This window comes from Littorina saxatilis, linkage group LG16 (assembly GCF_037325665.1).
Source record: "Littorina saxatilis isolate snail1 linkage group LG16, US_GU_Lsax_2.0, whole genome shotgun sequence".
NCBI lineage: Eukaryota > Metazoa > Mollusca > Gastropoda > Littorinimorpha > Littorinidae > Littorina > Littorina saxatilis.
In genome coordinates this window covers 39,469,632-39,497,436 of record NC_090260.1, presented here as the reverse complement: position 1 = coordinate 39,497,436, position 27,805 = coordinate 39,469,632, and the positions used below count along the sequence as shown (strand labels likewise).

General features: G+C 39.6%; 1 protein-coding gene and 2 long non-coding RNA genes across 3 annotated transcripts in view; 2 read left to right on the top strand and 1 right to left on the bottom strand.

Moving 5' to 3' along the window:
* LOC138951045 (uncharacterized) overlaps nt 1-27,805 on the top strand; it is a 511,167-nt gene that overhangs the window by 191,517 nt on the left and 291,845 nt on the right. The window lies entirely within an intron of this gene.
* Nucleotides 32-27,805, top strand: LOC138951051 (uncharacterized). Its single transcript, XR_011450958.1, has 6 exons — nt 32-1,030; nt 6,367-6,413; nt 18,177-18,263; nt 22,737-22,800; nt 27,033-27,158; nt 27,648-27,805. It is a non-coding gene; the product is annotated as an uncharacterized lncRNA (long non-coding RNA).
* LOC138951052 (uncharacterized) lies at nt 4,104-5,191 on the bottom strand. Its single transcript, XR_011450959.1, has 2 exons — nt 5,065-5,191; nt 4,104-4,767 (listed from the first exon to the last, which is right to left on the bottom strand). It is a non-coding gene; the product is annotated as an uncharacterized lncRNA (long non-coding RNA).

Below are 27,805 nucleotides of genomic sequence, written 5' to 3'. Positions count from 1 at the left end.
GACTGTGAAAATTATCTACAGTGTAGTTATGAAAGTTTGAATTTGCATATTACGTTAATGGTGCTGTGCGTTTTAGTTAGACTATGGCATGCTCAGGACTGTGATTCTACGTTCACTGGTGATCACGTGTCTCCTGTTGGTGCTTAGTTTAGAGTCTGGAACACTGACACTTGAACACAAACTCTGATATACTCAGAATTGTGACTTTACGTCCATTGATTATAATATGTACGTCTTGCGTGTGGCTCACCGTAAACCACGCAGGGCTCCCCAGACTGTGGGTCCCCTTGGTCCATGGGGAGCATTTTATACGTGCTAGAAGACAAACAACGTACTAGAAATTCATGGAGGGGGTACAGAGACGCACTAAACACGAAAAGAGCGAGTCCTGGAACTCACTACATGTCCACTATCATGCCAACTCACAGTGCTGTTTTCAGATTAGTCTAACTGATATGGTCATACTCTTTCTCTAGAGGGCTCAGACAACTTCGGTATAACATTGAAATGAGTACTTCAAAGAATATGGGTCTGTGAGGAATGTGCCTTCCGATAGCAAGAGTGTGGACCACCACGTCCTCGGACCCTTGAAAGTTTCACTGAGGGGGTCCGAGGATCTCCTTTTTATTGAAGTTGGGGGTCCCGGGACCCGTTAGATGGAACTTCTGTGGAAAGCCCTGTTAAGACCCTGAGTTGACACTGAACATCATCTCTGACATACCCAGAATTGTGATTCTACGTTTACTAATGATTAGGTGCACGTCTTGAATGCGGCTTGTGCTAGAGACAGTGAATTGACACTGGAACAACACCTCTGATATGATCAGAATTGTGATTCGACATTCACTGATTATTACGTGTACGTCTTGTGTGTGGCTTACCTCAGACGCTGAGTTGACACTGGAAAAATACCTCTGATATGATCAGAATTGTGATTCGACATTCACTGATTATTATGTGTGCGTCTTGTGTGTGGCTTACCTCAGACGCTGAGTTGACACTGGAACAATAAACTCTTCAAAAGCAACAGGTAATGTGACGTTTTTTTTATTCAAATTTCAATAACAGAATATCCAAAGAGAGATGCACATGCACACTCACTTCTACTGTTCTAGAAATACCTTTTACATTGAGGTCTCCAGGAACTTGATAATTTTAGTAACGTAATTAATAACATATTATCTGCAACTAGCCAATACTTTAAAAACTCTGCCAAATATCCACTAACAAAGATATTTTAATCCTTAAATCAAGATCATGCATACCTATTTAAAATGTAAAATAATATAAAAAGTACGTAAAAATGTGTGTGTTGTGGCTGTACTTTAATTGTGCGATTGCGAGGATTGTGAACCATACCAGTGTGCACACATGGAAGTAATGACTCCGAGTGTCAACAGGGTTCGCACAGCGTTTTCACTTTGAAATGTAAGGACTTTTTAAGGACCTTTAAGGACTCGCATGAGAAACATTAGGACAACTTTCAACATTGAACTCACTTACAAACGTTCACGCATTATTTAAAAAACCTTTTTAAACTTTCATTGTTCTGCTCTTGCCGGGACTAGCGGATTGTACATCGGCATTTCAGCATGTAAAAAAAAGTCACTGTAGGAATGTCATTTTTTTATTTTCCTTTTTTTGGCCTCAAATAATATAACTATATTTATTTATTTATATGGGAGATTTATATAGCGCTTGACGTTCTCTAAGGTTTACATATTAATTTCTGCTGTGTGAGATGGAATTTTTTAAACAATTGATCACGCATTTACATCGGCCAGTAAATCTCAAGCCATTACGGCGAATATTTACTTTTCACGGTCTATTATTCCAAGTCACACGGGTATTTGGTGGACATTTTTTATCTATGCCTATACAATTTTGCCAGGAAAGACCCTTTTGTCAATCGTGGGATCTTTAACGTGCACACCCCAATGTAGTGTACACGAAGGGACCTCGGTTTTTCGTCTCATCCAAAAGACTAGCACTTGAACCCACCACCTGGGCTAGGAAAGGGGGGAGAAAATTGCTTACGCCACGACCCAGGGTCGAACTCGCAACCTCTCGCTTCCGAGGCAAGTGCACTTACCACTCGGCCACCCAGTCCTTAAACTATACACTTAATCACACCCAGAACCAAGAAAAGACACACCAAGTTTGCACTCATCACATCCAGTCAGTGACAAACAACAAACACAGAGGTGTTCTACTGTTCATGATCGTGCGATCAACATCTACATCTTAGTAGCAATGGCATAATACAGTACAACAAATATACAAGATTGCAAAAGAAAACGGTTTTACATTTTGTCAAGTTTTGACTCAATGTTTTAACGTAGAGGGGGAATCGAGACGAGGGTCGTGGTGTGTGTGTGTGTGTGTGTGTGTGTGTGTGTGTGTGTGTGTGTGTGTGTGTGTGTGTGTGTGTGTGTGTGTGTGTGTGTGTGTGTGTGTGTGTAGAGCGATTCAGAGAAACCTACTGTACCGATCTCCATGAAACTTTTTATGAGAGATCCTGAGTATGGCATCCCCAGACGTGTTTTTCATTTTTTGATAAATGTCTTTGATGACGTCATATTCGTGTTTTTTTTTAAAGTTGAGGCGGCACTGTCACGCTCTCATTTTTCAAACATATTGGTTGAAAGTTTGGTCAAGTAATGTTCGACGAAGCCCGGACTTCGGTATTGTATTTCAAATTGGAGGCTTAAACATTAATTAATTAGTTTGCACATTAAAGTTGCCATTAAATTAAATTGTTCGTAAACCGAATACAATTTTATTGCATCGTATTCTTCGTCTTATTCTTAATCTAAAAATATATACATATGTCATGTTTACTCTAAAAATGTAATCACAATTAACGAAAATATGTTAATTAGTACTACGATTAAAATTGATGAAATCGATCCAAAAATGATTTCTGTGTCGATCTATATTCTTCTCAATTTTCTGAGCTTGTGTTTAATCCAAATATAACATATCTAGGTACATGTGTTTGTAATCAAGAACCGACAAGGAATAAGATGACATTGTTTTTAAATCGATTTCGGAAATTTAATTGTATTCTTAATTTTCATATTTTTAATTTTCAGAACTTGTTTTTAAACCAAATATAACATATTCATATGTTTTTGGAGTAAGAAAATGATGAAGAATAAGAACGAATTACTATTGGATCGTTTTATAAAAAAATAATGGTTCTTATTTAAGATTTTTAAATACAAAACTTTTTAATCAATTTGTAAGCCTCCAAGCTGAAATGCAAAACCAAAGTCCGGCCTTTGTCGAAGATTTCCACAATTTCAACAAAGTTGGTTGGAAAACGGACTTTGTTTCTATTATGTAAAGAACAAATAGGGAAAAGGAGAAAAAGAAAGAGAGAGAGAGAGAAAAAAGAGAGAGAGAGAGAGAGAGAGAGAGAGAGAGAGAGAGAGAGAGAGAGAGAGAGAGAGAGAGAGAGAGAGAGAGAGAGAGAGAGAGAGAGAGAGAGAGATGGGTGAGTGGCGGTGGTAAAGCAACATGCTGACAATTATTCGGAAATGTTACCAAAAACCCATCGCGAACTTTCTTTTAAAACCATGTTTTTGCACAAATACTGATTCTGAAGATCACAGTGAATGCATGAGCAAAAAGGCGTTCTGAATGTTATTGCACTCAGTGAATTCGACGAAATAGTGGAAGTCTCTTCCGCTTTAACTTTTTTTCTTCAGTTGAAATGATCATATTACATACTGCTATACTTGCAGAGCATACTCAATTCCCAGGCAATCGACTCAAATTCCTGGTTTTGTCAGGGCGCAATGCCTAGTATGGTCACCTGTGGTCATTTTTCGAAGAAAATCTGGATTACCTTGCTCTTGTTTTATATCTTGTTTTCACAAAATCGGCTCGAAAAGTATGTTCCCCATGGAGAAGCATGTCATAGGCTGTAATTGCAACCTTCTATTTTATAATTGCTCAAAAGTTGTGTCACTAAAGCCTTATTTTGCAACCAAGGGTTCCTGGTATCGCGTGTCAGGGTACATGGGATATTTACATCTCACCATGCACTCTCTTAACACATTATTTTTTTCAACAAAAAAAATGGACACCACTTTACCTTTAATTTTACAATAACTTTAATTACAAATAATACGAACAGACAGACATTACTCTGGACTATTACACATATATATATACACACACAAAATAGTGATACTTAGCTTTAAAGTTCCGTTTGGACAACACAGTCTATTTAAGGTTAGGATCGTTCAGCAATGTCCTGGAATCACTTCCGTCGTGTAGTCGGTCCTCAGGTTACCCAGTGATAGTTAACACGGAAACTAGGAACGTGAAATCGTTCTAGGTAGAACACCGGAGAACTACAAATGATGGAATGATTCAGTGTGCTGTTTACTTGCTGCAAGTCCTCGATTCACTTCGGTCGTGTAGTCGGTTTTCAGGTTACCCAGTGATAGTTTATAACACGAAAACTAGGGACGTGAAGTCGTTCCAGGTAGAACTAGAACACTGGAGAAATACAGGTATGGAATGATTCCATAGCAGACTCAGAGCGTGGACGATTCACAATGAAGTCCATGGCGTTACCACGAAAAACTTTTCCGTAACTTCCCTGGAACTGTTCCCGAAGCTTTCCCGAACTTTCCTGAAACTGCTACGACGCTGCTACGAAACTTCTCCGAAACTGCTACGAAGCTTCCCCGAAACTTCCCCGAAACTTCCCCGAAACTGCAACGAAGCTTCCCCGAAACTTCCCCGAAACGTCTGAAAAAAACCATATACAGATTTGCTAATTCTCTGTTCAACAGAGTAATTCTACGGTCAGGTTACGTATGTCCAGTTCTGTCTGTTCGTTCACAATGTTCGTCCAATATTAATCAATTAAACATTTTTAATTATGATTTGACAACCAACTTATTTTCGAACATTTCTTTATGAAAAATGGACAGTCAAAATTCTTTCACACACGTTCGCATGCATGCCAACCGTCTTCCATTCGTTCTCTCAGACCAATTAGCGTTTCCCTGTCGATCAGGCTGCGAATTATATCTTGATACTCACACAACTACGTATGAAGGTCCGAACAAGATGGCATGTGCATACTGGTTCGTAAAAATACAGTCACGATACATAAAACACAGCAGACAGACGACACAACCTCGCTGCTTTCCAAGGTAACAAGAAGAGCAAACGCTCGATCGAGTCACTTTCGCAGTTCTGAATATTATATGAGGCATCAGATGGACAGGAAGAAATTGCTATTCACAACACAATGAGTCACGTTCACATAAAATTTGAGCCCGGTCACTTTTATAGTTTCCGAGAAAAGCCCAACGTTAAGTTGTGTGTTGCCGAACAGAAAAGGCTAGTTATCTCCCTTGTTTTTCTGATAACGTTCGTAAAAGGCTACAGATGTAAATACTTTGATGTAAAGAATAATCCTACAAAGTTTCAATCACATCCGATGAACTTTGTCAAAGATATAAAATGTCTAATTTTTCCTTTGACGCTGACCTGTGACCTTGAAAAAGGTCAAAGGTCAACGAAACCATCGTTAAAGTGTAGAGGTCATTGGAGGTCACGACTAAACAAAATATGAGCCCGATCGCTTTGATAGTTTCCGAGAAAAGTCCAACGTTAAGGTGGTGTCTACGGACGGCCGGCCGGCCGGCCGGACAGACTAACACTGACCGATTACATAGAGTCACTTTTTCTCAAGTGACTCAAAAACGATCTTGTTGTTGTGACGCAGCTTCTGTCTGCTTTACGTCAAAACAATGGCGTCGAAAGCATGTCGTCATAATAAAGACGTCACAGTAAGTTAGTCTAGGTACAGGTGCTTGCATTCGCTCTGTATCGGAGTTCCTAATCTGTGACACCTGGTTGAGCCAAAGGGAGTTTATTCACAAATTAAACATGGTAGTTGGAAAAAGCACATACTAACCTTTACTGCTGCATGTAATATGCCCGACTTTTGTATGTTATGAACACATATACGACCTGTTTGAAATCAGAGGCAAGGTTCTCAATAATGTATAGACAGACTGTAAATACAGTCGTTCATACACAACTGTGCATCAAATAATAAAATATGAAAACAATGCATGGTACGTCAAGAAACCAACTTTGTACATAAAAACGAGAAAATGGAAGGGTTTAATTATATACAACAACAGTAAGGAAGACTTACATGGAGTCAGTCTCTTTGAAATTAACAAAGATTTTTAATCCTCAAAACATACATACATAGACAAATGTAAGTGTGAACTATTTGTTTTTGTTATTGTTTTGCATATATCTGTTTAGTTCTCCATCTTCATACTTGTTTTAGTAACACATAGTCCTTGAATTTGTTTTGTTCAGGTGTTACAAGCTTCAACAACACACGCCGGCCGGGAAGGAAGTGTAAGGTAGGTGGACATTTCTTATCGCATGGGTTTCAGACAGCAAGGAGACTTAGGCTTACGCTTCCACAAGTCGTTTGGTAATTTATTGTATTTCATTCCTTCACTTCTTCCGAAAAAGTTCATTGGGATAGAGTCTGCATGTTTTATATCCAAAGAGAAACCCTATCTTGTTAGTCTGTCCTGGAATTGCCCTAACGTGTGTTAATTAATTCGTTGCTTCTATACGGCTTAGTCTGATGACATACCTCTGTAAGGCATGGCCTGTTAACGTGCGGTAAATAGATAATACTAAATGTACATGGCTTGCTGTGTGATACCAGGTTAACACAAGAAATTAAATGCAAGCTTAAAGGCACAGTGCGCCTCCCGTAAACCATCACAGATACTGTCAGACTTTTACACACATTACAAACACCCTTCCATTTGAACGCTCACCAAACGGGAACATCCTCGGTGCCCTACGTAAAGAGCGAGCAAATTTCAAAGAATTAATTTTGCGGATTGTCTCAGTAGACAATCGGACCGTGGTGCGTTTTGGCTATCGCCAGTTCCTCTGAACAGTCAAAAGCCATCGTGAGAGTTCTTGTGAACCACAGCCGTTTGTTTCGTGCATAGTCAGAGGTACATAATAACGTGCTATTGCAGATAAGCTCACAGCGAGTCGCATTCAAATTACTAACTGACGACTGCATTGTGAAAAAGGGAAACTGGGTCACACGGGTTCACGATGGCTCAGGGGTAAGATAAACCACGCAAAAAAAATTCTTTGAAAATTGCTCGCTCTTTACGGAGGGCACCTAGGATGTTCTCAAGCGGTGAATGTTTAAATGAAAGGGTGTTTGTACTGTGTGTTTTTACAGCCTGGCCGTATCTGTGATGGTTTACGGGAGGCTTACTGTGCCTTTAAGCTATGTTTTTGATGTTTGAAAAAAGACACACACAAGAGCTACGAATATGTCATCATAAGCGGTGCATTATTACTTCTAAGGTCCCTGCCAGGTTGTAATTTGACCCGACTTCATTTGCAATCATGATGAGCACACGTGTGAAGATATGGTTAAGTTATTACATGAGTGGCCTATATAATATATGTAGGATAAAGCACAGAAGGTCGATTTGAATCATCTGTGTTAATGCGTTCCATACAGTCAAACAATTAACGGCGATCCGTACATAATCGGTCATTTATTTGGAAAAGTCTGACTACATATTAAACAAATAATAGGAACGATGATCCTTTGACGACAGTGCTGTTTACAAGAGTTCGATGGGTCGTGAAAGGTAAAGAAACAAAAGGGTAAAATAAGAACCACTTCGCTTCACTGATTAATTTGACACTTTTATTACAACCTGTGTACTTTCCTTCCAGCGTTAGAAAAGGCAAAAAACAATGGCTTACCGCCAGAAAATGTGAAGAATTCCCAAGTCATCTAAGTCCCTGATTTTATTTTAATTCTAAACTATATAGGAACATTAATAGACAGTAGATAAGACCAAGCTAAGACAAGGTAACTCTTGCGGGAAACCGGAATTCCTCAAAATAGGGAGACACAATTTACGCTTTCACCTCGTGCAGTTATGCAGTTTGAACGGATCTTTTTGCTCTATTTTTGGCGTTGGATAATGACCTGCAATGTGTTTTTTTGCAATATGCGTGTCCCCTGTTTTTAGCAAACATTGTTTTCGTGGTGCACCACCCATGCTTCAAAAACCAACTTAAATTACAATACGGCCATAATTTATTAATTACAACTTTAAAAACATTGTTCTACAGTTAAGACTAAAACAAATGATTGTATGAAGAATTCAAAAAGATCAGTTGGTTATACCTAAAAACTTAAATCATTTTTGACTGAGATCACAAGCGGAAAACAGGACAGCAGCAGCAGGGGGCAAAGTGTATCCACGACTTTTCCATTCATGCGACGATTGAGCATTGAGCTTTTACACAACATGTATCTAGACACGGGGCATATTATTCACATTCAATTTATTTATACACGTTTTAAAACGTATGCGTGGTGCCTTTTGACCTGTTGTGTGTAAGCCTTGATGAAGTCTCCTTGTCGTGTGAAAACCTGGCGCTTACACGCACACATTCGTGAACTGTAAAACCTGCCGCTTACACGCACACATTCGTGAATTGTAAAACATGGCAAATGCTGCTTTTCATGTTTATTTCTAGTTGCACCTCAGTAATTGTGTTGGTGGTGTTGATGGTTCTGTGTTGTGTCTTGTCGTTGTGTGAGCTTCAGATGTCTGTTTGTCATTGTGTGAGCTTCAGATGTCTGTTTGTCGTTGTGTGAGCTTCAGTTGTCTGTTTGTCGTTGTGTGAGCTTCAGATGTCTGTTTGTCGTTGCCTTGGTCTGTCTTTGTTGCTCACCTCTTGATGAACAAGGACAGTTTACTCAAACACAAAAAGAAAGTGCACATCTCTTTCAAGCAATGCCGTAGATGTTTCATCAACTATGACATTATGTAATCCGTATTCAAATACAGTCGTTCAAATACAGTGACTGCAGCCTGAACACTAATTAATTCATTTGCCATACTACAAAGGCTGCTCAGCAATTCTATCCTCAAATCTAAAACTTGTCATCAAGTCTGCGGAACCAATACAAGCAATAGCAGATGCGATTTTTATCTCAAATGTACGCAGTCTGTGAGGTAACTTCATACATATTTGCATGCCTTACTTTCTAAATCAAAAAGGAATCCTTCTTGCTGAAATGTCCATGCACCATGCCCATGAAAGAGGGGAGTGGTGGTTGGGAGTATCATGAAGTTGGCCTGTACTAGCTGAGGGAGGGGCAGGGAAGTGGTGGTTGGGTGTATCATAAAGCTGGCTTGCACTAGCTGAGGGAGGGGCAGGGAAGTGGTGGTTGGGAGTATCATGAAGTTGGCCTGTATTAGCTGAGGGGGGGGGGGGGGGAGGGGTGGAGGTTGGGAGTATGATGAAGTTGCCCTGCACTAGCTAAGACAGGGGCAGGAAGTGAACGTTGGGAGTATCATGCAGTTGGCCTGCACTATAGCTGAGGGAGGGGCTGGAAGTGGAGGTTGGGAGTATCATGAAGTTGCCCTGTACTAGCTGACAGGGGGGGGGGGGGGGGGGTACGTGTATCATGAAGTAGGCCTGTACTAGCTGAGGGAGGGGTGGGGAGTGGTGGTAGGGAGTATCATGAAGTAGGCCTGTACTAGCTGAGGGAGGGGTAGGGAAGTGGTGGTTGGTAGTATCATGAAGTTGCCCTGCACTAGCTGGGGGAGGGGTGGGGGAATAGTCGTTGGGTGTATCATGAAGTTGCCCTGCACTAGCTAAGGGAGGGGTGGGAAGTGGTGGTTGGGAGTATCATGAAGTTGCCCTGCACTAGCTAAGGGAGGGGTGGGAAGTGGTGGTTGGGAGTATCAAGAAGTTGCAATGCACTAGCTGAGGGAAGGGCGGGGAAGTGGCCGGTGGTTGGGAGTATCATGAAATTGCCCTGCATTAGCTGTGGGAAGGGCGGGGAAGTGGTGGGTGGGAGTATCATGAAGTTGGCCTGCACTAGCTGCGGGAGGGGCGGTATGTGGTGGAAGAGTATCATGAAGTGTCCCTGCACTAGCTGATGGAGGGGCGGGGGAGCAATGGTTTGGCGTACAGTCGAACCTGTCTGTAACAACGGGAAGGACCAAAAGTGCTGTATCAGTGTATGCACTGATAAGTTATATGATCTAAAGACAGAATAACAGTAGTATGCTAAGGAGCTTCAATACATTTGATAATTTCATATATACTGTAGCTTGAATGTGCACTTTCTTCTGCCTTTGACCATACTCGTTGTTGAAGAGATTTTCTGTCTGTCTGTCTGTCTGTCTGTTTGTATGTCTGTCTGTCTGTCTGTCTGTCTGTCAATCGCTATCTCTCTCTCCCTCTCTGCGTCTTCCTATCTCTCTCCCTTTCTCTCGCTCTCTCTCTCTCTCTCTCTCTCTCTCTCTCTTTCTTTCTGTGTGTGTGTGTGTGTGTGTGTGTGTATGTGGGGGGAGGCGGGTTACGTAGGTACATGCGCACTTGCACATACGAGTTCAAGCCAGTTGTCGCGTCTAAAGCACGTGAGAAGAAAAAGACGGGCCAGTGCCAGTGGAAAATGCCTGTACAAATGTTTTTCTCCTTCTTACGCTGGTCAATTTGTGGTTCAAGCCGCTGTCTTGCAATAGCTATAGAACTTCTGCAAACAGTCATGATAAGCATCGACACAGTTTTTCTTGTCAGTTCAAGTCAAGAGTGATCATTGAGCTTTTGTTTCTGTTTTGTAAGGAGTAATACCTCCCCGTCACCCCCACCCTCTCCCATCTCTGGTTCCTACCCAGGATGATTTCGCACATTGTCAGTCACGTGACTTGTCATTCCTATACTCCTGCACAGTAGTGGCAGTTTCAGTGCCAGTTGCTATTTAATTTTCTCACATTGACCTTGTTGTTCTGAAATTTTCATTTTCAGTAAGAGGAACATAGTCTCGACACATTGTAGAGAATGTAATTGTGTCCGTGCTTTTATAATACAACCTTTTGTTAAGTTGACTTTTCCCGAGAAATGTGCGGACATTTTAGAGTTCTAACAAGGGAATAGGGGTTACTTTCATACACAATTTATACTATGAGCAAGGCAGGTGTACCAGGAATTAACATTTTTGTTTTGTGTCATGAGCGCATGTTTTTACAAAGTCGGATGAAAAAGTTGCTTCCCTACGGAGAACTACGTCTTAAGCTGTAAGTGTAACCTTTTATTTTATAATTGCTCCATTTGAAGTTGTTACTAATCACAGGTTATTTTCAGTAAGCCTTATGTTGCAACCAATGGCAGTAAGTGTCGTCGAGTAAAGCCAAAGGAATATGATTCACAAGTCGAGTAAAGCCAAAGGAATATGATTCACAAGTCGAGTAAAGCCAAAGGAATATGATTCACAAGTCGAGTAAAGTCAAAGGAATATGATTCACAAGTCGAGTGAAGCCAAAGGAATATGATTCACAAGTCGAGTAAAGCCAAAGGAATATGATTCACAAGTCGAGTAAAGCCAAAGGAATATGATTCACAAGTCGAGTAAAGCCAAAGGAATATGATTCCCAAGTCGAGTAAAGCCAAAGGAATATGATTCCCAAGTCGAGTAAAGCCAAAGGAATATGATTCACAAGTCGAGCAAAGCCAAAGGAATATGATTCACAAGTCGAGTAAAGCCAAAGGAATATGATTCACAAGTCGAGTAAAGCCAAAGGAATATGATTCACAAGTCGAGTAAAGCCAAAGGAATATGATTCACAAGTCGAGTAAAGCCAAAGGAATATGATTCCCAAGTCGAGTAAAGCCAAAGGAATATGATTCACAAGTCGAGTAAAGCCAAAGGAATATGATTCACAAGTCGAGTAAAGCCAAAGGAATATGATTCACAAGTCGAGTAAAGCCAAAGGAATATGATTCCCAAGTCGAGTAAAGCCAAAGGAATATGATTCACAAGTAGAACATGGTCCACAGATAGAGCACCTAATAAACTTTACATTGATAGTATGTGCATCAATTTAACATTGGAATTTTATTCTTGAAGCCATGTGACGTCAGAGTCCGACAAAAGCTTATATTTATGGGGCTAGTGGAGACAACAAAGAGTGCATGTTTGTGTGCGTTCAATCGTAGAAAAAAACAAAACAACTTTAACTAAAATCAATCGATACATAAATGTTATATGTATTTTTGACCAAAATATGACATTTGACACAGATCTCGACAGGCATTGTTCACCTCGACAGGCATTGTTCACCTCGACTGCTTGTGCGGTCTCGGAGGAACACTGTTTGTCTCAGTCTGTGTAAAATGTCAAATTGTTTTGTCAAAAATACAAATAACGTATAATAATAATGCCATAACTTTTGTGTGTAAGGAACATATACAACTTATTTGACATTAGAGGAAAAATTCTCAAACATTTTCAGACAGTCTGTATCGAAGTTCAAGAGGTGATTCAAATCTGAAATTTCGCCGATTAATCTTAAACGAAATGAGGCAGAGCGCTGTTTTAGAGATCAAATAACCAAAGGGAAGTAAGCGCTCTAAATGCATACGACATGTGTAATGGAGTGAGCGAGAGTTATACGGAACCAATCTCCTGGCACCTGAGAGAATAACAAGCATTGAAATGAACAATTGTTTAAGTGGCTTTCATCCTCATATTATAACGTACTATGAGGATGAAAGTCGCTTGTTCATTTCAATGCTTGTAATTCTCTCAGGTGCCAGGAGATTGGTTCCGTATAACTTTCGCTTACTCCATTCAGCATGTCGTATGTATTTCGAACGCTTACTTCTCTTCTTTGGTTATTTAATTTCGCCAATTATTTAAACAGTGAATTTTGTCGGTCAATTTTGAGGGTATCCTTATTTGTGCGGCGGTCACGTGACCTAGTACAGGGTGACCAAAAAAAAAGAGTACCCAAACAAACTTGAACTCGCCGCATATGAGCAGAACTTTCCTGAAAGACACGCTAGAACGCTAACATTTGGAGCATTTTCTGTGCAAATCATGCAGAGGCTACTTGTGTGTGTAAATACATTTTATGAAGATTGCTTTATTTTTTTTCAATTTATGACGTTTATGACGTTTTGTTTGGGTACTCTTTTTGCGGGGTCACCCTGTATAGACAAGTAACAAACAGGGCTCTCAGGCCGATTTTAATGCACAGTCAGAACTCCTGGGCAAATTTGGTTTCATTTAACAGACAAATGCATATAGTCTCTGAAACAACCTTTCTAGGTACCCAAAAGAGTCAGCAGCTATATGCAATTTTAAGGCAAAGTAGCTCAGATATTTAAAAAAAATGCACTTGAGAAAAAAAAACTTTGTTGCAAAAAACGGCAATATCAGCTTAACGGCAGGCAGCAGAGTAGATTTTTCTGAGTGAACTATCAAGTAAGTGGAAGGTGTTAAACAGCAAGTAAAACGATTGTTTGCGTGCAACACATAGGAGCACCAGGAGGCCTTGCATTTCAGAAATTGTGTTACGTCACGTCATTTTCACTTTTCTGGATAATGTCAAATCTTGTCAAAGACGTTTTGTAAGCCACAATCTAATGAAATACATATCATCGGGATTTTGGTTGCAAGTACCTCAGATGAGATAGCTCATAAACACTTAGTGTGAGAGTTCATTTCCGAAGTACACCCCCTATTTTTGTAATTCAAAGTTATGTCATGAAATACTTTTGAGAGGCACGTAAGGGTGGAGTGTAATGGACCTAACATGTATGTTAATAGACCTAAAAATGCCTGCTCAAAAGCGTAGGTGCAAAAGTGATACAGATACCTGTGAAGAAATGTATGCGGGAGACGATAACTTAGTGATGAATCTCATTCAGACAAATAACGCCTTTAATTGCGTATCCTTACATTTTCAGGCAGTGCTGGTTTACATAAGAGTTGCATTAGAACCTCCAAAATGCCAGTCAATATAAAGTAAGAAAGAAGATAGAATATATCGGTGATTGACAATGTGCGCCATATTTATTGAATATTCACTGAAAATATCGGGTGCATACCGTTTTGGGCGGTTTTACGTTTCACTGAAGGAAACACTGAATTAAGTGTGTTATACTAAACTCTCTGGCTAACATGATTTACACAGAATAAAGAAGTACAATATATGCCATGTAGCTACTGAATGTAGGTTAAGCTTGCGGATTATTGTTTGAATATTGCACCTGCAACGAGTCTTTCATGAGATAACTATGACTTACAAAATTAGGGGGTGTACTTCGGAAATGAACTATCACACTAAGTGTTTATGAACTATCTCATCTGAGGTACCTGCAAGTAAACATCTGATGAATGCACCTTTCTCTGATATGTATTTGATTAGATTGTGGCTTACAAAACGTCTTTGACAAGATTTGACATTATCCAGAAAAGTGAAAATGACGTGACGTAACACACACCAAGTAGACTGGAGACGGAAACTTTGTGTGTATGCACTCATAGCTAAACGCTTTGGTCCAAACTGTTAGTTAAACAGTAACTTCGGCATTTTTCAAAAACAAATTAGGCATATTTTGAAACGAATACACCCTTTACATAGAGAGCTGTATTGGATATCCTAGGAATCAATAGTTTTTTATTGATGCCATAACATTTCAAACTGTTTGAAACACTCTGATTTTGTTTTTGTGCACATAAGCTGCTTATACCCCGAGAACCTAGCCGTCGCAGCGCACACTTTTGCGCAAAGCTATAATATAGCCCGTACAGTTTTCGATAGGATGGTCGAGTATTGCTCACAATATGATTATTGTGCATGACTCTCAGCCGGATTTGATTTCTATCAAGTCAAATGTAACATTGGGATACGGCAGGCTACTCGGGTTCAAGGTGCTGTTTGTTTCATCAGTGTTAGGAAACCGGAGATATGTGCGTCCTACATATTTCTGTGATTGTAGTCTTTGTGTCGTGAATTAAATTGCTTAGGTGTAGCTTGGGGAAGGGCCCCTTATATGGACTGGATCCTATTATGGACCACCTCCTGTTCTGACAAACTAACCGTGCCAGAGCACTCAAAAAACTTGTGTTTGCCATGCACCTTTCCTTCTCTGGATAACTTGCACATGTCAAAACACACAAACCACAAAATCATTACACCTGTTCTCTTTTGAAACTGATCTGGCAGCGTTAACTCTACATTTGAGGCTTAAACGAAGTAGTTTCTGTCCACAGACACAGCTGCTAACATACAACACTTGCTGTGCGAGACAGCTAAGAAGTAATTGCTAAATGTTAACAGTGTTGGCCCGATCTTTCTGGCGCAAACAAAAGTAATAGCAAAATCACAAAGTATATGTTTTTCCTCTAGTATAGACCACCTTGACAAAATAAAATAAAATAAAAGACAGGAAAAGATTAGGCCTGGTTTCAGTCATGCGTTACATATTAAAAAGTTGGCTAAAAATGACCTATATATAATATAGATCTAAACTTTAAAAAAATATATGAAACTGTCTTTTCCACTTCAAATTTGACAAAACTCATCTATTTAATCTCTGTTTTTAATCAGTTTCGTTAGTTTCTTGTTGTGCTTCAAATATGTATCTCATCCAACCAAAACGAAAAAATGTCATACGTATTTGAATTAGTCCTCGCACACTGAGTTGAATCATACTACTTTTAAGTAAGTTGGCTCTTTACAATGATTGATGATGGTCTCTTCACTGGTCACAATTGGGCGTCCATGCTACTAATATGGACTAGTTGTGAATTATTCTGTATTGATGTTTTGCTAATTAGCTCTAATTAGGCATTACGGTTAACGAAAGAGAGAACTACCAAGCACAACATTTAACTTCTTCACAAGAAAACAAGCTAGTTTTCAGCATGAATTAAAAAGTAGTTCATATATAAGAGCCCTTCCCCTACTATACATAACAGAACTTTCACATGTACCTGAAATAAACTGGGTGAGAAAGTAATCCTCGCGTTTCTCTCCCTACTCATCTCTCTCACTTTCCAGTTCTCCGATTGAGTTGTTGTATGTAACACAAACTTTCCTCATCGAAAGCGGGACAAATGACTGATACAGGAAGACACTGGCTTGAACTGTGTGCGAGTGTACGGTACAATGACATACACGAATACATCTGGCCACCAGCCATGCACCACTTGACTATAACTACCAAAACACATGCACCAATACATCTGGCCACCAGCCATGCACCACTTGACTATAACTACCAAAACACATGCACGTAGAGTGAAAGTGACGAAGAAACCCAGCAAAGGTAAGTGTAGATTCACAACACGCAGCTTTGCTGAGCCCAGTGTCGACCACCAGTGTCAGAGGTAAGTGCAACTTTCATGCAGAATGATTGTGCTTCATCTTGAACATTAACCTGAAAGCACATAACCAAACAAGTAAACTGGATAACCTTAAGTTCCAAAACATTAAATGTTTGTTTCCAATGACCTGGCTAAAAAAAAGAGGTCGGTACGGTACGGTAGGTCGGCCATTTTGGGGATTAAAGGTCGATTTTTACATTTAGTCAACGTTTGAGTAAGTGTTTTGATATAGACTGGGGATCGGACTGAGAATATGTTGATCACGTTTTGCATGTGACCTGTCAGGAACTATCCCCAAAACTGGTGTTCCCCATTATTTAGATTTATGTTTTGATGACGTCATATCCGATTTATCACAAAAGTTGGGAAAGCACCAAGATGATCTCATTGTTCAATGAAATCGATTGAAACTGTGCATGTTTTTAATTGTGACAAAAGTTGAAAAATCAGGAGGAGAAATATAGTTAATCAAATAATCAGAAACGTTGAATCTGTTAGTGTTGCATGGGCTTATACAATACTCATCGTTGTTTCAACATTCGTATTCACACATCAATCAAAACACGGTCCTAACTTCTCGCGTATTGCCTAGGAAAAAAACATTGACGACTTTGTCTAATATGTTGGAGTTTATACGTAATGGTGTTTCAAAAAGCGAAACATTGAAAAAAGAACCTTGTTTACTTGATGATCTGAACTTCAATTAAACATGTTCAGAAAGAGTGAGTGCTGTTTGCTGACTAGTTCCTCGCGACATACAACCATGGCATAACCACGCATTCAAGTGTAAGCATATTCAACGCATACGTCAATCACGGGAAATTGTACAACACTGAACAATGAGGAGAAAAGGACATTTTAGAATAAAATATACAACATACAACAAAATAAACTTTGACAAAACACATTCTGAGAATAATTCTTCCGGCTGTCAGGTTCGTTGATTTTACACTGACTTAGTGCATTTAATAACACTAGCTGCTTCAACAAAGAACGCTGCTATGTTAAAAACATAAGTGCTTTCAGTATGAAACTAAGCATGTTTGCAATTTACGTTGATGTTTGAAGTGAAGCACAATTATTCTGCACGATATTTTTAGATGCTAATTAAAACAATGATCCCATTGCATATATATATGAATATAATCATTATCTAACCCTTTGAAGTCCCTGTGGATTGTTCTAGTCTAACCTGGAATGTTTACATTTTTCAGTTTTTTAAATGTATTTATTGAATTGCGCCTTTGTTTGTTCATGTTTTTATTTGATGGTAAGACTGATCGAATTGCAAAACGGGTACTTATCAAAGTACCCGTTTTGCAATTCGAATATCCCTGGATTATTTCATTACAAAAGAAAAACGTTCCCCTCCTTTTGTACTGTCACATTCGGACGAATGTTTCCATGGTGTATCGAATGTCTTGTTCTTTTTTGCAGCTATATCGATATCATTCATGTCTCGTAATGTCAAATTGTTTATTCAATTTCCAGCAATTGTATGTATTGGATTGTTTTGTTTTTGTTCTTGTTTTTGTTTTTGTTCTTGTTCTTGTTCTCGATATTGTTGGTGCTTTCATGTTTGCCTGCTTGATTTTCAGCTTAACTTGAGAAGCATTTTATATTTCGGAGTTGAAAGTCCACAACTGTGACTCTTGTAATTTCGTATAATGACTAAGTATTCTTTTCTTTTTTGATTATGTTCGCGTCCAAGTGTGTGTGTGCGGGTGTGTTTGTGTTTGTGTTTGTGTGTGCGTGCGTGTGTATGTGTGTGTGTATGTGTGTGTGTGTGTGTGTGTGTGTGTGTGTGTGTGTGTGTGTGTGTGTGCTCTTATACGTCCTTGCGTAGTTGAGTGCGTGCAAGTATTGACCATGACGTTGCATGACAAAACACAGACATTGTGAAATTAATGAAAACTATTTATATCAGCCTCACTCCCACAGTGAATCACAGGCAGGTCGAGTGTCTGAATCTGATGTACCGACCAGCAGGACAATCGACACCTGAAAACAATAGGTAAGACAAATAAGACTCGAATCCACTCAATTATATGTTGACCCTGTCAAGCCTGTATTCTAGGAATGAGTGTTATATAAAATGTTCAGCGTAGAATGCATTTTGAGAAGGATACCTAGAGGGACTTATGGGTATCTAAGTTATTTGGTATTTTGAGCTGCATAGTTAGTCCTGCAGTTTACTTTCGTTACAGGATAAAGGTACAGTCCTGTTTGCTTGGATGGTTCAGCTCAGCTTGCCAGACTTGTCCAGCGTTTGAACGGGATAAGACCATTCTTCAACGTGTACATTAGGCGGGGATATAGCTCAGTTGGTAGCGCGCTGGATTTGTATTCAGTTGGCCGCTGTCAGCGTGAGTTCGATCCCAGGTTCGGCGGAAATTTATTTCACAGAGTCAACTTTGTGTGCAGACTCTCTTCGGTGTCCGAACCACCCCCCGTGTATACTACATTGGGTGTGCACGTTAAAGATCCCACGATTGACAAAAGGGTCTCTCCTGGCAAAATTGCTTAGGCACAGTTAATAATTGTCTACCATACCCGTGTGACTTGGAATAAGGCCGTGAAAGGTAAATATGCGCCGAAATGGCTGCAATCTACTGGCCGTATAAAATTTCATCTCACACGGCATCACTGCAGAGCGCCTAGAACTGTACCCACGGAATATGCGCGATATAAGCCTCATTGATTGATTGATAACACTAACACCCACCTGGTCACCGTCTGTGCGGGGTTAGAACCTTTTTTGATGAATTTATTTGTATCAGCGCTGACTGGAAATTGATTCATTCAAGAATTCCAACCTCGCACAGATAACAACCAGTCAGTTGGGTTCTGGTATCTATCCAAGTGGAGGGATGGTCTTATTCTATATCAAAACCTCGGCAGATTTGATATTGTAAGCCACACCGTTGACACAAGAAGGACAGTGCTTTAATGGGCGATTGATTTCAGTCCCTATCTCATATATTGTATCTGAGCTCCGTCTTATGTTGATATCGCTCCGCTTACAAAGGTACGATTAAGGTGTATAATCACACACTCAGATATTTGCCTCACGTCGACTGCAGGGGGTCGATATTTTGTGTTGATTGTTGGGGTCGATAGTTTTTGTTGATTAGCACAAAACAAACATTTCATGTCCACCTCGTTGGGATTTCAAGATTTTGTTACATAACACGTTGAAAAGTAAGCCATAATAATTCAAAGAGTTATTCCAAATTGACTCAAAGGAGTAATATGTAATTTTTGGTGATGCAGAAACGAAATGACAGGCATCTATTGATCACTCATTTATGCTCTCTAACCCTGTTCTTGTATAAACCCTGTGGGATGATTATGAAATTGACGAAAAAGATTCTGTGATCATTAAAGTTAGTACACATAAGGCGCCATTTTGGAACGTTTTCTGATGATTTAATTGGACCTTAACAGGTTCAAGGGACATTTGTTGTACTTTAATTTAGAAACACTCACAATGATTTGCTCAAGACTGCTCCGAAAATATGCCAACTAATTGAATAAATTGTAATCAGCGAGCAATTTGCTTCGCCCAGCTCTCCTATATCAAGAGTCCGGTCTTCTTTTCGTCATCATATTTTATTTAGTCCTCATATAGATACCCATTCGTCAAGACCGTTGGATTGATGAAGTCAAACTTACAGTCAAGCAAACGCATGCCACACAGGGCTAAAACGCTTCCCATAACATAAACAAACAAACGTTCCGTTGGATCTACCAAACACAGCATTTAGATTTGAAAAATAGAATCCTCAGTCACTAATTCTAAGACCTTCCTCGTGTGTGTTGTTATCTATTCAACACCCGAAACAAACTCTTTAGCTCTTGGCTTGATTTCAAATCTGTATTTCTAGGAATAGCGCACGAAATATTCAGAGGCGAAAGGTAGGAAAAACATTATGACTGGTGCAAAAAGGCGTCATAATAAGAATTACAGTCTGGGATTCCAACTCAAAACACAGCCATTTTTAATTTAATTTAACTTAGCGCTTACAAGTTTATTTTAAGGTGTTCCTGGTGTGTGGTCACAGAATTACAACCCATAACCTGAACTGTATATTTCCGATAAGAGATGAGAGACGGTTGTCTTGCTAGACTATTTCACTTTAATATTATTTTGTGTTTGTTAAATGTGGTTAGATGTTTAAAACATGGTCCACTATTTCGGAACATTATTTATTTCCATATTAAAAAACCCTTGCTAATACGTACCTCACACAGGCATGGATGTCGTTATAGGCGCCAGACATCAATTAATGTCCGCCAATGTCCGATTCATTATTGTCAGGTGTCGGTCAGATGTCCTATCATATACTTCGTGGAGGGCGAACAGTGTCCGATTCATCATTGTCAGGTGTCGGTCAGATGTCCTATCATACACTTCGTGGAGGGCGAACAGTGTCCGATTCATTATTGTCAGGTGTCGGTCAGATGTCCTATCATATACTTCGTGGAGGGCGAACAGTGTCCGATTACATTTGTTTTGTATCAATTGGTAAAGCGCGTACATTACATCCAATCTAGATCACAGATCTGGGCCTTGCTATGTACTCAAGAGTACAACACCAGGTAACCCTTTTCGCCTTCGGCAAAATGAGCAAACCACACACAACCACAGCCTCCGCAACACATTTGCAACAAGAACTGTTCCAGTGCATCGATAACTGAAAGACATAGAGAGAACAATTATAACATTTCCTATTGAAATTCATGAAGCCAGTCAACTGTCCTATTCATGTTGATTAGGTCGGGACAATTGTCTGATTTACGAAAATGTGTAGCAACATCTTGCACAGGTAATCATATCTGTAATCTAGATGATGCGTGCTGGCTTCACCGCTGACAAGGGCAAAACAGTATCACAAAACGAGTGTTTTTGAGAATTTTCTATCTGCAGACATGACCTTAAGATTGGAGTCTACACCTTGTAAAAGTGATAAGCTTTAAAAAAAAAAGATTTCTTCTGTAAGTTAAAGGATAGCTGATATCAGATATAACAATTAGAATAGCGCTTAACGTGCTTATGTCCAAGGTAACGACTGAAACATGAGTATGGGGTATTCAACTTTTCCACAAAACCAGTACTGATGACATTTTGAAGATTCTATTGTGAAAATGTGAACAAATAAACAATCAAATCATCACACCTCAAGAAGAGCGTTATTTCTAATACGCTGACAGTTAGGAAATGTTAACAGACATGTCTCAACAATGATATCAACATTCGCCTGCCGGCTTGGTCCCGCATTATGTGTAAATAATGTTAACACAATGACAGTATTGAGTGATGTCGATGCGTGCATGTGTTTGACATCAAACAGCATGTGCTTCTAACACATTGGGTTCAAGGGACGTTAAAACCAACAACTAACCAGCCTGTCGGGTCATGTTATCATTTGTTATTACCAACTCAGTGCCCCATATGGCTTTTTGACCAATCAGGACGGATTCTAGGTGACCCTCTATATGTTATAACGTTCAGGCAGGGACCCTTTTTGTCTATCACGCTAAAAATAAACAAGACAAAGTAAACATTTAAATCAACAATATCAGCGTGATTTATTCTAAAGGATGACACTTCAAATGCTGTCAGATAATACTCTCTTTATCTAAAAAAAATACCGAAAAGCTAGTTTTGTCGGTGGGTGCTTTACGGAACAGCAAGGCACCACCCACCCTCTAAGTGTACAGTGCCGACCCCCTTACTTGAAAATTAAATCGTCAAAGTTTGGAACAATCAAGTGAAATTGCGTCCCCGCCTTACGTCAAATGTATCTTTGCGTCATTTCCCATCCGTCTGGAGTCGGTTCTAGACCTGTCCCCCTCTGTTCAAGAAAAAAACCCGATGCAACCGAAACGCATGTTTAACATGGTTTATCTTGTGGGATTGTTGTGTGAACGCATTTCACCTGTTAAATATTCATCATCGTGACGTAAGGTGAGTGATTGGCTGATCCAGGTCACGTGAATGCTTTGACTGACAGGCATAATCAGGTAGGAGCACTCAAGTTCCCATTGCGGCTGTTCTGTCTAATTCGCGGGGTCGCTTCGAAATTTCTTTAGGTCGAAATAAACGGTAATAAAACCGTTATTTCTAATATGCTGACTGTTAGCAAATGACAACAGACATGTCTCACAAACGATATCAGCATTCGCCTAAAGGCTCATGCTAGATATCTTTTTTCTTGACATGTCAGTTATCATTTGCTAACAGTCAGCATATTAGAAATAACTCATAATAACAGTACACACATACACTAAACAACTTATATCACAGTGCTAGATACACGTGTTCTTTTAAGTCAGAGACAAGCGTAAAAAAACCCCAATGTCATCATTTTTAATCACAGTGTTAGAAGCACATGCTGTTTCAGGTCAAACACATGCACGCATTGACACCACTTAACTAATGTCACAGTGTTAAAATATAGCATACATTATGCTTGAATTTCAGGTCATAAACAACGAGCAAAATGGCAAGTTCATCTGGATCAAATCAGCCAGTGACCTGGACGGAAGTAAGCCTCTTTCTCTTCAACGTGCCTTTTCGCTTGTTTGTGTGCTTGTTTGCTTGTCATGAACCAGGCTTATAAATCTATATATATAGATCACCGACATAAACGCTTTCATTACCTTGTAAGAAAAGCTATCGTTTGAAAAAAATTGACCTGTTCTCTGTTTTTCTGGAGTCTACTTGCAAATTATGTTAACTCATGTTAAAACAATGTTCCCTATGAAAGCAACACCATTTCATGATAAGGATCTCACAAGAAAGCATCTCCCCGGCCCCTTCCCACTCTCTCTCTCTCTCTCTCTCTCTCTCTCTCTCTCTCTCTCTGTCTCTCTCTCTCTCTCTCTCTCTCTCTCTCGGGCAATTCCAGCATCACTGACGTGGCATTCGCACAAAAAATGAGACATTATTATACATAAAGATAATAGTCATGATGCTTTTATTAACTCAAATTTGTGCAGAGATTTCCCCAAACATGACAACCTTACTACCCAAGGTTAAAAATGTTGAGGTAAAAAAAGCTAAAGTTACTTAACTTGAGTTTGAAAAAATGTCACCGACGTGCCCAAATGCTCACCTGCATTTCACTCGCTAAGCGTCATTCTAAAATTCTATGAGATTAGCCAACCAAATCATGTGATTTTGTTAGATCATAGTTAAGACATATCATACTTTCTGAAATCTGAAAGAAATTGCAAATATCAAATGTATATCCTTCCGACTAGCGGTTGATATGTAGCGTCACTGACGTGGCACTTGAGCGTCACTGACGTGGCACGTGTGAATTCAATGTTCAATAGTAATACTTTTTTGTTGTTAAAATATAGGTAGTTTTACACGGCCGATTTTAAACTGATTATTGATCTTCTCAGCCATTGTTGGACCACTATACGGCTCTTTGTCCCTCCGTCCGTCTGTCCGTAGGTCCGTCCGTTGGTCCTCCGACACCATTGCCTATCTAAATAACTTGTGAAATAATGATTTCAATTGCACACTTTGTACATGTATTGATACACATATACACCTAGCAAACATATTGAAAGCATTCCGGGTCAAGGTCACTACTCAAGGTCACCGGTCAATGTCACTTTTGTTTTTCTTGTACACTTCAAACAACGCCTTGATGTTTTGAAAATATTGCATAGGGAAAACAAGTACAGACCCCGAGAAAGATAAATGGCTCCTGATTCTGGCTTGAAAACGTCATTCACACGGTTTTGTTTGGAGCTGTCATTATTTTGAAGTTCTCCACTGTATTCCCTCCTGGCAATTTTATATATAACTACCGTTATACACTCACATCAAACAAATGAGTATGTACATTTGCCAAGATCCTAAATGTGAACCACACTATTCCACTTTTTTGTTGTTGGTGTAAGTCCATTCTGATCATCATCGGTCCATGCCGTATCGCCGGCATATCTCTCTGACCGGATGCATAATTACTGCGCGGAATCTATCAAAATAAGAATACAGAGTTATCTCCCATGTTTTTCGCTAATGTTTCTGAGAATAGACGAACTGAGACGAAAGTGATTGCAGATTGGCCGACTTCGACAGTGATCTACTTTCTGTTCTTCACAGTTATGATAAAGACATCGTTCTAAGGTTAAAACAAGTCGAAATGTTGAGACTGCTGTGGGAAGGAGACCGTGATATTGTTGCATCACTCCCAACTGGTTACGAAAAAAAGTGTCGTCTGCTTCGTAGCCAAAGTTGATTATCACGTGACACTTTTGCCATATTTAGAGTTGTTTGCACAGTAAATACACCCGCGAAAGATAGCTCGCTTGAAAGTGTCTTATATATCAATTATTTTGTCATCTAAAAATTACACAACACCATGAAAAATCATTATCGACGGTCGCGAATCTGCTTATATCAATAATACATTACGAAAAGCTCTAAATATGTAAACAATCGAGTTCCTCTCCAGAGAAGGAAAACAAAGGCATCCTGTCAGGGATAAATGAGACCCGAAGGGAAGCAACTCATTTTACCTGAGTTCAGGATGGGTGTAAGTCGAGAAGTACAGGGCGGAATAACACGTTAATTCTAAATATGCACATAATCAAACTCAAACATTGTTAACATCTTTCTCCGCGAACCTAAAGGAAAAGACTATCTCATTTTCTTCGTCGCTTATGTAGCCAAAAGATTGCGATGAACCGAACGATGGAGTTAGTAGTCCTGAAACAACTTAGTTTTCTTGTGTAAATGACATTTTCTTTCAGCACTGCGAACACTTGCAGATTTACTTTTTTTCCTTCAGTTATTTTAGTGTTCATAGCTCTATTGCATAACCATCAGTCACAAGAAGTAAAATCAGGTTCGAAGAATGTGCGAGGCAAAAATGGGATCATTTAGACTTTACGGAATGGAGTCACGGCCCTTATTTTGTGGAGGCTGGCATTATCATGGAGGAGATTGGGGGTCTGGGTTTAACTCGTGATTACGTTTGCGTAATAAGGTTTCTGCATAGTATGTGACAGTAACAGTTCTGTTAGCAGAAAGAATATCGACAGCAACGGGATCTTTGTGGTCGCACAATACAGCGAATAGCAATGTTTCTGCATTGAAACCCTTGCTTACAAATAAAGTGCGTCTTGTTATCGGTGTCCAAAACACGCTTTATTTCGTGTTTTCTGCCAATAATATAGAACGATATCAAAGTCTTATTATCAGTGACTACATTCATCACACGTTTGGGTCTACTTGGTTCAAAACGGTTAAGCAGATCGCGTGCAACAGGAACCTGTTTCTTATTCCGTTTCCCTGTCAGCTAATGAGGCATCCATTTTGTGGCCAGCTTTTGAAGCTGAAGGTCATTGTGTAGAATTTTATGGACTGTTCTATATGAAAGTTTTAGTCTTGCACTATATACTCGAATGTACACTTTTAAATCTTACAGCGGCTATACATTAGTCTCGTTTGCAAAGCTGTTCGGACGTCTTGTTTGCGATTCAGAGTTGTTCCCTCTTTCCCCAGTTTTGATTTCCCTTTTCTTTTGTCAGATTGTAATTTATGAAGCAGCTTTGATTCATGTAACTTTCTTCATCTTTGTAGAAATGTCCTTTGTGTCATTACCTAGCTACACTCTTTCACATAAGAAGAGTTGTTCATGGTGCTTGACAAAAGACCCCGTTTTGAAGCATAACACAAAAGTGACGTATTTTGATGCCTCGTCATTTATGACGTACCAACCTAATGGCGTCATATCTGAGAGGTAAACCAGTTAAATGTTTGGCCTTTCAAATGTTATATTACTTTTGATGATCAGTTACCTGAAACATTTATAATAGCGTCTTGATCATTTTGTTTGGATCATAACTCGTACAAATCTCTCGGTTTAACTGCACTAAAAATTAAAAATAACGGACAGATAATCTCGTTTTTGTGCTCAGCTTTCTCCAGTTGCACCTGTGTTAACCTTACTTCGAATATGTAACAAAAAATCACAAGGAAATTGGTTAAAATCCACCAGTAACAAGTACACATGGTTCCAAAGTGCCATAGTCGTTACAAAACAGTGCCACGTCAGTGACGCACTTTGTGCACAACAAAATGGGGACAAACAAACTCAAATCACATGGTTGGACTCCTCCATTTAAAAGCTAAGAAAAATCGAAAAAAAGAAATCAATCAACCAATCGGTTCATTGCCACAACATTATTTCTACCCAAAACGTTACTGACGTGGCACCATTTTGGGGTGGAACATGTATTAAATATATCTCAAAAAGTATTATCAATTAATATTTGTAAAACAGATCAAACGATAGTTTTAGGCTTCTGTAGAAATGTTGACTAATTTTCGAAACCAAAACAATAAAACCTATCACACGCGATGACATTCTTAAAAGTTGTCACAAAATGACTTCACGCGGCGCGATCCCAAATAACATCAAAACAAAATGGTGGTATGCAAGGGGAGTTAATTTAGAGGCAAGTGATGAATGGTATTCCATTTTGAATTTCAGGCTTAGGTGAGCATATTTTGGAGAATTGCCCTCTCTCTCTCTCTCTCTCTCTCTCTCTCTCTCTCTCTCTCTCTCTCTTTCACTCTCTTTCTCTCTTTTTCTCTCTCTCTCTCTCTCTCTCTCTCTCTCTCTCTCTCTCTCTCTCTCTCTCTCTCTCTCTTTCTCTGATTCATTTAGGTGGAACTATAGTTTTGTCTATTATTATTCTCCTTGAACTGTAATCTCAACACGTGTCCCGTTTACCCGACGTGTATTTTCAGCCCAGGTGTTGTCAGTGCAGCCAGCAATCAAAATGCAGCAGAGACGAGTACTGTGCATGCCATTCCAAGCACGTGCACTGCACAAACTGCCTTGCAGACAGCTGTACGAACCGAAACATTCTGCTAGTAAGTATGCTTTGGACGTCTGGCCCGTTCTCTCTTAAAAAGAAAACCGGCCTGTGTGTCTTGGCAACATACTGAAGCGTGTTCACAGACTTTAAAGGAACCCATGTGGTTTGCCTTAATTGTTCAGCTGTTTTTCGTTCGAGTTGATGTGTCAGCGTTATCAATTTATGGTCAGGCTGCCCTAAAAGATTACACAAATAGTAACATTTAAAGTTTAGTCACTGGTCTTGCTGTTCAGGTTCTTTTGCAAACACTAAAACAAAGATGATGTGCAAATCTAGTTTGCTGATAATCTACTACTGTCCATTAATATAAAATAATACCGCCACCAACAAAAAGAGTTTTGAGCTATAAGATTGTTGCGAGGGTAGCTGCAAAGGTAACAAAGGTAGTTATGTCTTATAACTATACCAATACATTGACACTGTCTCGCAAATTTAGAGATTTTGTATTCATAAGTACTGATTGTTTCCTGTATCTGCACCACAGGGACCGGCAGTGGAGGTACAAGTTCCCCCATGCCATCATCCACCGCCACAAGTCAGCCATGGTACTCTGCCAACACACCCCGCGCCACAAGTCAGCCATGGTACTCTGCCAACACACCCACCGCCACAAGTCAGCCATGGTAGTCTGCCAACACACCT